The following is a 12,351-nucleotide window of genomic DNA, read 5'->3' on the forward strand; positions in this document are numbered from 1 at the left end:
CTTCTCACTGTACTCTCTGTTTTTACACTGCATCCTCTATGGGTTCAGCTCCATAGGATTTCAGGATTTCAGAAGTAATATTGTATTTTATTTCACTTCCGTGGTCTCTTAAACCTGTCCTTTGCATGCTAACATGCTAACTGTTCATTCAGAACATTCCTACTGTACCATTAAAAACTTGTGAATTCTCCCTGGAAACCCATTCATCCACAAGCTCAAGAGTTCTTTTTTTCACATGAAGGATGTGTTACATATAAAATAGGGATGTCCCTCTCAAAGTTTGGAAGATGAATGTTGAAATATGAGGTCAGACCAGTTCTGTCCTAATTTTGGATGCAGTTGGATTTGCCCACATCCCATTTCCATAACCAAATCTCAGTTTCTCCGGGGTTTTGGTACTGAGATCAATAGAGAAGGCGTTAAACAAGTGTTACTGTTTCTGTGATTCAAAAATGTGTTAACTTCCCATACCGGGAGTCGAACCCGGGCCGCCTGGGTGAAAACCAGGAATCCTAACCGCTAGACCATATGGGAACTGCAATTATGGCCTACTTGATAGATGCTGAATAAATATATCATGTCTTTCTGTAATGTTTCTTAACTCTGTATTTCATATTCAACCAAGTGGGTGACATGGAGTGGGTGGAACATGGCCTATGATGACACTCATTTCATCATCACACCCCTGACCTCTCAGTGTTCAGTGAGGTGGTCGATGCTTGATGAAACGATTTTCATCATCACGGCACGTACATGACCATTTGCAGATAGGTAAATGCCAATCCAGCATTATAGGTAACAATGCAAGAAATCCATGTTTGATGTCTGGAGGCCTCTTTCCAGGAAGTGCAAAAGGTTCTCATTTCCATTTTAATGACTTGCAAAGAGCTATGGAAAGACTCCCCAGTATCAAAACTCGTGTCTCTATCATCTGCCTCTGCACTGTACTTCAACAAACCACGGAAACCATAATTGCCCTACTAGAGGCTCAGCAACATGCAGGATGATTAACAGGAAGCAGAAATGAAATTAAGTTACAGTTTCTCTAGCTAAAATTGTCCTGGTTAATAATTGGTAAAACATTATTAGGATTTTGACTGTTTTCAATTAATTAGCTTTAGAAATAGTTGGGAAAACAGCTTCCTTAGAATTTCCATCTGCAGACGCCTTTAAGTCAAGAATTAAAATGTTGGAAAATTTCCAACCTCTTCTGCTTTCTCCAATTTAGCTTGACTCTTTTAATTGATGAAAAATCCCAGAAATAGTGGTGGCAAATTTTCACATTTTTGCCCAGTGAGACCCCAATGGATTTCTAGTCAATGGTCCACTCTGTCACCACTACTTCTCACTGTACTCTCTGTTTTTACACTGCATCCTCTATGGGTTCAGCTCCATGGGATTTCAGGATTTCAGAAGTAATATTGTATTTCATTTCACTTCTGTGGTCTCTTAAACCTGTCCTTTGCATGCTAACTGTTCATTCAGAACATTCCTACTATACCATTAAAAACTTGTGAATTCTCCCTGGAAACCCATTCATCCACAAGCTCAAGAGTTCTTTTTTTTCACATGAAGGATGTGTTACATATACAATAGGGATGTCCCTCTCAAAGTTTAGAAGATGAATGTTGAAATATGAGGTCAGACCAGTTCTGTCCTAATTTTGGATGCAGTTGGATTTGACCACATCCCATTTCCATAACCAAATCACAGTTTCTCCGGGGTTTTGGTACTGAGATCAATAGAGAAGGCGTTAAACAAGTGTTACTGTTGCTGTCAATCAAAAATGCGTTAACTTCCCATACCGGGAGTTGAACCCGGGCCGCCTGGGTGAAAACCAGGAATCCTAACCGCTAGACCATATGGGAACTGCAATTATATACTTCTTGATAGATGCTGAACAAATATATCATGTCTTCCTGTAATGTTTCTTAACTCTGTATTTCATATTCAACCAAGTGGGTGACATGGAGTGGGTGGAACATGGCCTATGATGACACTCATTTCATCATCACACCCCTGACCTCTCAGTGTTCAGTGAGGTGGTCGATGCTTGATGAAACGATTTTCATCATCACGGCACGTACATGACCATTTGCAGATAGGTAAATGCCAATCCAGCATTATAGGTAACAATGCAAGAAATCCATGTTTGATGTCTGGAGGCCTCTTTCCAGGAAGTGCAAAAGGTTCTCATTTCCATTTTAATGACTTGCAAAGAGCTATGGAAAGGCTCCCCAGTATCAAAACTCGTGTCTCTATCATCTGCCTCTGCACTGTACTTCAACAAACCACGGAAACCATAATTGCCCTACTAGAGGCTCAGCAACATGCAGGATGATTAACAGGAAGCAGAAATGAAATTAAGTTACAGTTTCTCTAGCTAAAATTGTCCTGGTTAATAATTGGTAAAACATTATTAGGATTTTGACTGTTTTCAATTAATTAGCTTTAGAAATAGTTGGGAAAACAGCTTCCTTAGAATTTCCATCTGCAGACGCCTTTAAGTCAAGATTAAAAATGTTGGAAAATTTCCAACCTCTTCTGCTTTCTCCAATTTAGCTTGACTCTTTTAATTGATGAAAAATCCCAGAAATAGTGGTGGCAAATTTTCACATTTTTGCCCAGTGAGACCCCAATGGATTTCTAGTCAATGGTCCACTCTGTCACCACTACTTCTCACTGTACTCTCTGTTTTTACACTGCATCCTCTATGGGTTCAGCTCCATAGGATTTCAGGATTTCAGAAGTAATATTGTATTTTATTTCACTTCCGTGGTCTCTTAAACCTGTCCTTTGCATGCTAACATGCTAACTGTTCATTCAGAACATTCCTACTGTACCATTAAAAACTTGTGAATTCTCCCTGGAAACCCATTCATCCACAAGCTCAAGAGTTCTTTTTTTCACATGAAGGATGTGTTACATATAAAATAGGGATGTCCCTCTCAAAGTTTGGAAGATGAATGTTGAAATATGAGGTCAGACCAGTTCTGTCCTAATTTTGGATGCAGTTGGATTTGCCCACATCCCATTTCCATAACCAAATCTCAGTTTCTCCGGGGTTTTGGTACTGAGATCAATAGAGAAGGCGTTAAACAAGTGTTACTGTTTCTGTGATTCAAAAATGTGTTAACTTCCCATACCGGGAGTCGAACCCGGGCCGCCGGGGTGAAAACCAGGAATCCTAACCGCTAGACCATATGGGAACTGCAATTATGGCCTGCTTGATAGATGCTGAATAAATATATCATGTCTTTCTGTAATGTTTCTTAACTCTGTATTTCATATTCAACCAAGTGGGTGACATGGAGTGGGTGGAACATGGCCTATGATGACACTCATTTCATCATCACACCCCTGACCTCTCAGTGTTCAGTGAGGTGGTCGATGCTTGATGAAACGATTTTCATCATCACGGCACGTACATGACCATTTGCAGATAGGTAAATGCCAATCCAGCATTATAGGTAACAATGCAAGAAATCCATGTTTGATGTCTGGAGGCCTCTTTCCAGGAAGTGCAAAAGGTTCTCATTTCCATTTTAATGACTTGCAAAGAGCTATGGAAAGACTCCCCAGTATCAAAACTCGTGTCTCTATCATCTGCCTCTGCACTGTACTTCAACAAACCACGGAAACCATAATTGCCCTACTAGAGGCTCAGCAACATGCAGGATGATTAACAGGAAGCAGAAATGAAATTAAGTTACAGTTTCTCTAGCTAAAATTGTCCTGGTTAATAATTGGTAAAACATTATTAGGATTTTGACTGTTTTCAATTAATTAGCTTTAGAAATAGTTGGGAAAACAGCTTCCTTAGAATTTCCATCTGCAGACGCCTTTAAGTCAAGATTAAAAATGTTGGAAAATTTCCAACCTCTTCTGCTTTCTCCAATTTAGCTTGACTCTTTTAATTGATGAAAAATCCCAGAAATAGTGGTGGCAAATTTTAACATTTTTGCCCAGTGAGACCCCAATGGATTTCTAGTCAATGGTCCACTCTGTCACCACTACTTCTCACTGTACTCTCTGTTTTTACACTGCATCCTCTATGGGTTCAGCTCCATGGGATTTCAGGATTTCAGAAGTAATATTGTATTTTATTTCACTTCCGTGGTCTCTTAAACCTGTCCTTTGCATGCTAACTGTTCATTCAGAACATTCCTACTGTACCATTAAAAACTTGTGAATTCTCCCTGGAAACCCATTCATCCACAAGCTCAAGAGTTCTTTTTTTCACATGAAGGATGTGTTACATATAAAATAGGGATGTCCCTCTCAAAGTTTGGAAGATGGATGTTGAAATATGAGGTCAGACCAGTTCTGTCCTAATTTTGGATGTAGTTGGATTTCACCACATCCCATTTCCATAACCAAATCACAGTTTCTCCGGGGTTTTGGTACTGAGATCAATAGAGAAGGCGTTAAACAAGTGGTGCTGTTGCTGTCATTGTAGAAATAGTTGGGAAAACAGCTTCCTTAGAATTTCCATCTGCAGACGCCTTTAAGTCAAGAATTAAAATGTTGGAAAATTTCCAACCTCTTCTGCTTTCTCCAATTTAGCTTGACTCTTTTAATTGATGAAAAATCCCAGAAATAGTGGTGGCAAATTTTCACATTTTTGCCCAGTGAGACCCCAATGGATTTCTAGTCAATGGTCCACTCTGTCACCACTACTTCTCACTGTACTCTCTGTTTTTACACTGCATCCTCTATGGGTTCAGCTCCATGGGATTTCAGGATTTCAGAAGTAATATTGTATTTCATTTCACTTCCGTGGTCTCTTAAACCTGTCCTTTGCATGCTAACTGTTCATTCAGAACATTCCTACTGTACCATTAAAAACTTGTGAATTCTCCCTGGAAACCCATTCATCCACAAGCTCAAGAGTTCTTTTTTTTCACATGAAGGATGTGTTACATATACAATAGGGATGTCCCTCTCAAAGTTTAGAAGATGAATGTTGAAATATGAGGTCAGACCAGTTCTGTCCTAATTTTGGATGCAGTTGGATTTGACCACATCCCATTTCCATAACCAAATCACAGTTTCTCCGGGGTTTTGGTACTGAGATCAATAGAGAAGGCGTTAAACAAGTGTTACTGTTGCTGTCAATCAAAAATGCGTTAACTTCCCATACCGGGAGTCGAACCCGGGCCGCCTGGGTGAAAACCAGGAATCCTAACCGCTAGACCATATGGGAACTGCAATTATATACTTCTTGATAGATGCTGAACAAATATATCATGTCTTCCTGTAATGTTTCTTAACTCTGTATTTCATATTCAACCAAGTGGGTGACATGGAGTGGGTGGAACATGGCCTATGATGACACTCATTTCATCATCACACCCCTGACCTCTCAGTGTTCAGTGAGGTGGTCGATGCTTGATGAAACGATTTTCATCATCACGGCACGTACATGACCATTTGCAGATAGGTAAATGCCAATCCAGCATTATAGGTAACAATGCAAGAAATCCATGTTTGATGTCTGGAGGCCTCTTTCCAGGAAGTGCAAAAGGTTCTCATTTCCATTTTAATGAGTTGCAAAGAGCTATGGAAAGGCTCCCCAGTATCAAAACTCGTGTCTCTATCATCTGCCTCTGCACTGTACTTCAACAAACCACGGAAACCATAATTGCCCTACTAGAGGCTCAGCAACATGCAGGATGATTAACAGGAAGCAGAAATGAAATTAAGTTACAGTTTCTCTAGCTTAAATTGTCCTGGTTAATAATTGGTAAAACATTATTAGGATTTTGACTGTTTTCAATTAATTAGCTTTAGAAATAGTTGGGAAAACAGCTTCCTTAGAATTTCCATCTGCAGACGCCTTTAAGTCAAGATTAAAAATGTTGGAAAATTTCCAACCTCTTCTGCTTTCTCCAATTTAGCTTGACTCTTTTAATTGATGAAAAATCCCAGAAATAGTGGTGGCAAATTTTCACATTTTTGCCCAGTGAGACCCCAATGGATTTCTAGTCAATGGTCCACTCTGTCACCACTACTTCTCACTGTACTCTCTGTTTTTACACTGCATCCTCTATGGGTTCAGCTCCATAGGATTTCAGGATTTCAGAAGTAATATTGTATTTTATTTCACTTCCGTGGTCTCTTAAACCTGTCCTTTGCATGCTAACATGCTAACTGTTCATTCAGAACATTCCTACTGTACCATTAAAAACTTGTGAATTCTCCCTGGAAACCCATTCATCCACAAGCTCAAGAGTTCTTTTTTTCACATGAAGGATGTGTTACATATAAAATAGGGATGTCCCTCTCAAAGTTTGGAAGATGAATGTTGAAATATGAGGTCAGACCAGTTCTGTCCTAATTTTGGATGCAGTTGGATTTGCCCACATCCCATTTCCATAACCAAATCTCAGTTTCTCCGGGGTTTTGGTACTGAGATCAATAGAGAAGGCGTTAAACAAGTGTTACTGTTTCTGTGATTCAAAAATGTGTTAACTTCCCATACCGGGAGTCGAACCCGGGCCGCCTGGGTGAAAACCAGGAATCCTAACCGCTAGACCATATGGGAACTGCAATTATGGCCTACTTGATAGATGCTGAATAAATATATCATGTCTTTCTGTAATGTTTCTTAACTCTGTATTTCATATTCAACCAAGTGGGTGACATGGAGTGGGTGGAACATGGCCTATGATGACACTCATTTCATCATCACACCCCTGACCTCTCAGTGTTCAGTGAGGTGGTCGATGCTTGATGAAACGATTTTCATCATCACGGCACGTACATGACCATTTGCAGATAGGTAAATGCCAATCCAGCATTATAGGTAACAATGCAAGAAATCCATGTTTGATGTCTGGAGGCCTTTTTCCAGGAAGTGCAAAAGGTTCTCATTTCCATTTTAATGACTTGCAAAGAGCTATGGAAAGACTCCCCAGTATCAAAACTCGTGTCTCTATCATCTGCCTCTGCACTGTACTTCAACAAACCACGGAAACCATAATTGCCCTACTAGAGGCTCAGCAACATGCAGGATGATTAACAGGAAGCAGAAATGAAATTAAGTTACAGTTTCTCTAGCTAAAATTGTCCTGGTTAATAATTGGTAAAACATTATTAGGATTTTGACTGTTTTCAATTAATTAGCTTTAGAAATAGTTGGGAAAACAGCTTCCTTAGAATTTCCATCTGCAGACGCCTTTAAGTCAAGATTAAAAATGTTGGAAAATTTCCAACCTCTTCTGCTTTCTCCAATTTAGCTTGACTCTTTTAATTGATGAAAAATCCCAGAAATAGTGGTGGCAAATTTTCACATTTTTGCCCAGTGAGACCCCAATGGATTTCTAGTCAATGGTCCACTCTGTCACCACTACTTCTCAGTGTACTCTCTGTTTTTACACTGCATCCTCTATGGGTTCAGCTCCATGGGATTTCAGGATTTCAGAAGTAATATTGTATTTCATTTCACTTCCGTGGTCTCTTAAACCTGTCCTTTGCATGCTAACTGTTCATTCAGAACATTCCTACTGCACCATTAAAAACTTGTGAATCCTCCTTGAAAACCCATTCATCCACAAGCTCAAGAGTTCTTTTTTTCACATGAAGGATGTGTTACATATAAAATAGGGATGTCCCTCTCAAAGTTTGGAAGATGGATGTTGAAATATGAGGTCAGACCAGTTCTGTCCTAATTTTGGATGCAGTTGGATTTGACCACATCCCATTTCCATAACCAAATCACAGTTTCTCCGGGGTTTTGGTACTGAGATCAATAGAGAAGGCGTTAAACAAGTGGTACTGTTGCTGTCATTCAAAAATGCGTTAACTTCCCGGGCCGCCTGGGTGAAAACCAGGAATCCTAACCGCTAGACCATATGGGAACTGCAATTATGTGCTTCTTGATAGAAGCTGAATAAAATATATCATGTCTTCCTGTAATGTTTCTTAACTCTGTATTTCATATTCAACCAAGTGGGTGACATGGAGTGGGTGGAACATGGCCTAAGATGACACTCATTTCATCATCACGCCCCTGACCTTTCAGTGTTCAGTGAGGTGGTCGATGCTTGATGATACGATTTTCATCATCACGGCACATACATGACCATTTGCAGATAGGTAAATGCCAATCCAGCATTATAGGTAACAATGCAAGAAATCCATGTTTGATGTCTGGAGTCCTCTTTCCAGGAAGTGCAAAAGGTTCTCATTTCCATTTTAATGAGTTGCAAAGAGCTATGGAAAGGCCCCCCAGTATCAAAACTCATGTCTCTATCATCTGCCTCTGCACTGTACTTCAACAAACCACGGAAACCATAATTGCCCTACTAGAGGCTCAGCAACATGCAGGATGATTAACAGGAAGCAGAAATGAAATTAAGTTACAGTTTCTCTAGCTAAAATTGTCCTGGTTAATAATTGGTAAAACATCATTAGAATTTTGACTGTTATTTGTTCATTTTCAATTAATTAGCTTTAGAAATAGTTGGGAAAACAGCTTCCTTAGATTTTCCATCTGCAGACGCCTTTAAGTCAAGATTAAAAATGTTGGAAAATTTCCAACCTCTTCTGCTTTCTCCAATTTAGCTTGACTCTTTTAATTGATGAAAAATCCCAGAAATAGTGGTGGCAAATTTTCACATTTTTGCCCAGTGAGACCCCAATGGATTTCTAGTCAATGGTCCACTCTGTCACCACTACTTCTCACTGTACTCTCTGTTTTTACACTGCATCCTCTATGGGTTCAGCTCCATGGGATTTCAGGATTTCAGAAGTAATATTGTATTTCATTTTACTTCCGTGGTCTCTTAAACCTGTCCTTTGCATGCTAACTGTTCATTCAGAACATTCCTACTGCACCATTAAAAACTTGTGAATTCTCCCTGGAAACCCATTCATCCACAAGCTCAAGAGTTCTTTTTTTCACATGAAGGATGTGTTACATATAAAATATGGATGCCCCTCTCAAAGTTTGGAAGATGGATGTTGAAATATGAGGTCAGACCAGTTCTGTCCTAATTTTGGATGCAGTTGGATTTGACCACATCCCATTTCCATAACCAAATCACAGTTTCTCCGGGGTTTTGGTACTGAGATCAATAGAGAAGGCGTTAAACAAGTGGTACTGTTGCTGTCAATCAAAAATGCGTTAACTTCCCATCCCGGGAGTCGAACCCGGGCTGCCTGGGTGAAAACCAGGAATCCTAACCACTAGACCATATGGGAACTGCAATTATGTGCTTCTTGATAGAAGCTGAACAAATATATCATGTCTTCCTGTAATGTTTCTTAACTCTGTATTTCATATTCAACCAAGTGGGTGACATGGAGTGGGTGGAACATGGCCTAAGATGACACTCATTTCATCATCACGCCCCTGACCTCTCAGTGTTCAGGGAGGTGGTCGATGCTTGATGATACGATTTTCATCATCACGGCACGTACATGACCATTTGCAGATAGGTAAATGCCAATCCAGCATTATAGGTAACAATGCAAGAAATCCATGTTTGATGTCTGGAGGCCTCTTTCCAGGAAGTGCAAAAGGTTCTCATTTCCATTTTAATGAGTTGCAAAGAGCTATGGAAAGGCTCCCCAGTATCAAAACTCGTGTCTCTATCATCTGCCTCTGCACTGTACTTCAACAAACCACGGAAACCATAATTGCCCAACTAGAGGCTCAGCAACATGCAGGATGATTAACAGGAAGCAGAAATGAAATTAAGTTACAGTTTCTCTAGCTAAATTTGTCCTGGTTAATAATTGGTAAAACATCATTAGGAGTTTGACTGTTATTTGTTCATTTTCAATTAATTAGCTTTAGAAATATTTGGGAAAACAGCTTCCTTAGAATTTCCATCTGCAGACGCCTTTAAGTCAAGATTAAAAATGTTGGAAAATTTCCAACCTCTTCTGCTTTCTCCAATTTTAGCTTGACTCTTTTAATTGATGAAAAATCCCAGAAATAGTGGTGGCAAATTTTCACCTTTTTGCCCAGTGAGACCCCAATGGATTTCTAGTCAATGGTCCACTCTGTCACCACTACTTCTCACTGTACTCTCTGTTTTTACACTGCATCCTCTATGGGTTCAGCTCCATGGGATTTCAGGATTTCAGAAGTAATATTGTATTTCATTTCACTTCCGTGGTCTCTTAAACCTGTCCTTTGCATGCTAACTGTTCATTCAGAACATTCCTACTGCACCATTAAAAACTTGTGAATCCTCCTTGAAAACCCATTCATCCACAAGCTCAAGAGTTCTTTTTTTCACATGAAGGATGTGTTACATATAAAATAGGGATGTCCCTCTCAAAGTTTGGAAGATGGATGTTGAAATATGAGGTCAGACCAGTTCTGTCCTAATTTTGGATGCAGTTGGATTTGACCACATCCCATTTCCATAACCAAATCACAGTTTCTCCGGGGTTTTGGTACTGAGATCAATAGAGAAGGCGTTAAACAAGTGGTACTGTTGCTGTCATTCAAAAATGCGTTAACTTCCCGGGCCGCCTGGGTGAAAACCAGGAATCCTAACCGCTAGACCATATGGGAACTGCAATTATGTGCTTCTTGATAGAAGCTGAATAAAATATATCATGTCTTCCTGTAATGTTTCTTAACTCTGTATTTCATATTCAACCAAGTGGGTGACATGGAGTGGGTGGAACATGGCCTAAGATGACACTCATTTCATCATCACGCCCCTGACCTCTCAGTGTTCAGGGAGGTGGTCGATGCTTGATGATACGATTTTCATCATCACGGCACGTACATGACCATTTGCAGATAGGTAAATGCCAATCCAGCATTATAGGTAACAATGCAAGAAATCCATGTTTGATGTCTGGAGGCCTCTTTCCAGGAAGTGCAAAAGGTTCTCATTTCCATTTTAATGAGTTGCAAAGAGCTATGGAAAGGCTCCCCAGTATCAAAACTCGTGTCTCTATCATCTGCCTCTGCACTGTACTTCAACAAACCACGGAAACCATAATTGCCCAACTAGAGGCTCAGCAACATGCAGGATGATTAACAGGAAGCAGAAATGAAATTAAGTTACAGTTTCTCTAGCTAAATTTGTCCTGGTTAATAATTGGTAAAACATCATTAGGAGTTTGACTGTTATTTGTTCATTTTCAATTAATTAGCTTTAGAAATATTTGGGAAAACAGCTTCCTTAGAATTTCCATCTGCAGACGCCTTTAAGTCAAGATTAAAAATGTTGGAAAATTTCCAACCTCTTCTGCTTTCTCCAATTTTAGCTTGACTCTTTTAATTGATGAAAAATCCCAGAAATAGTGGTGGCAAATTTTCACCTTTTTGCCCAGTGAGACCCCAATGGATTTCTAGTCAATGGTCCACTCTGTCACCACTACTTCTCACTGTACTCTCTGTTTTTACACTGCATCCTCTATGGGTTCAGCTCCATGGGATTTCAGGATTTCAGAAGTAATATTGTATTTCATTTCACTTCCGTGGTCTCTTAAACCTGTCCTTTGCATGCTAACTGTTCATTCAGAACATTCCTACTGCACCATTAAAAACTTGTGAATCCTCCTTGAAAACCCATTCATCCACAAGCTCAAGAGTTCTTTTTTTCACATGAAGGATGTGTTACATATAAAATAGGGATGTCCCTCTCAAAGTTTGGAAGATGGATGTTGAAATATGAGGTCAGACCAGTTCTGTCCTAATTTTGGATGCAGTTGGATTTGACCACATCCCATTTCCATAACCAAATCACAGTTTCTCCGGGGTTTTGGTACTGAGATCAATAGAGAAGGCGTTAAACAAGTGGTACTGTTGCTGTCATTCAAAAATGCGTTAACTTCCCGGGCCGCCTGGGTGAAAACCAGGAATCCTAACCGCTAGACCATATGGGAACTGCAATTATGTGCTTCTTGATAGAAGCTGAATAAAATATATCATGTCTTCCTGTAATGTTTCTTAACTCTGTATTTCATATTCAACCAAGTGGGTGACATGGAGTGGGTGGAACATGGCCTAAGATGACACTCATTTCATCATCACGCCCCTGACCTCTCAGTGTTCAGTGAGGTGGTCGATGCTTGATGATACGATTTTCATCATCACGGCACATACATGACCATTTGCAGATAGGTAAATGCCAATCCAGCATTATAGGTAACAATGCAAGAAATCCATGTTTGATGTCTGGAGGACTCTTTCCAGGAAGTGCAAAAGGTTCTCATTTCCATTTTAATGAGTTGCAAAGAGCTATGGAAAGGCTCCCCAGTATCAAAACTCATGTCTCTATCATCTGCCTCTGCACTGTACTTCAACAAACCACGGAAACCATAATTGCCCTACTAGAGGCTCAGCAACATGCAGGATGATTAACAGGAAGCAGA

General features: G+C 39.9%; 6 non-coding genes across 6 annotated transcripts; all 6 read right to left on the minus strand.

The window, feature by feature from the left end:
• Window positions 1-462: 462 nt before the first annotated feature.
• Window positions 463-534, minus strand: TRNAE-UUC (transfer RNA glutamic acid (anticodon UUC)). The gene has a single exon. It is a non-coding gene; the product is annotated as a tRNA-Glu (tRNA).
• A 1,262-nt stretch (window positions 535-1,796) lies between these two features.
• TRNAE-UUC (transfer RNA glutamic acid (anticodon UUC)) lies at window positions 1,797-1,868 on the minus strand. The gene has a single exon. It is a non-coding gene; the product is annotated as a tRNA-Glu (tRNA).
• Window positions 1,869-3,137: 1,269 nt separating this feature from the next.
• Window positions 3,138-3,209, minus strand: TRNAE-UUC (transfer RNA glutamic acid (anticodon UUC)). Its single transcript has one exon. It is a non-coding gene; the product is annotated as a tRNA-Glu (tRNA).
• Window positions 3,210-5,134: 1,925 nt separating this feature from the next.
• TRNAE-UUC (transfer RNA glutamic acid (anticodon UUC)) lies at window positions 5,135-5,206 on the minus strand. The gene has a single exon. It is a non-coding gene; the product is annotated as a tRNA-Glu (tRNA).
• A 1,269-nt stretch (window positions 5,207-6,475) lies between these two features.
• TRNAE-UUC (transfer RNA glutamic acid (anticodon UUC)) lies at window positions 6,476-6,547 on the minus strand. Its single transcript has one exon. It is a non-coding gene; the product is annotated as a tRNA-Glu (tRNA).
• A 2,588-nt stretch (window positions 6,548-9,135) lies between these two features.
• TRNAE-UUC (transfer RNA glutamic acid (anticodon UUC)) lies at window positions 9,136-9,207 on the minus strand. The gene has a single exon. It is a non-coding gene; the product is annotated as a tRNA-Glu (tRNA).
• Window positions 9,208-12,351: the final 3,144 nt, after the last annotated feature.

The sequence above is a fragment of the Mixophyes fleayi genome, chromosome 3, assembly GCF_038048845.1.
Source record: "Mixophyes fleayi isolate aMixFle1 chromosome 3, aMixFle1.hap1, whole genome shotgun sequence".
NCBI classification, from domain to species: Eukaryota; Metazoa; Chordata; class Amphibia; order Anura; family Limnodynastidae; genus Mixophyes; species Mixophyes fleayi.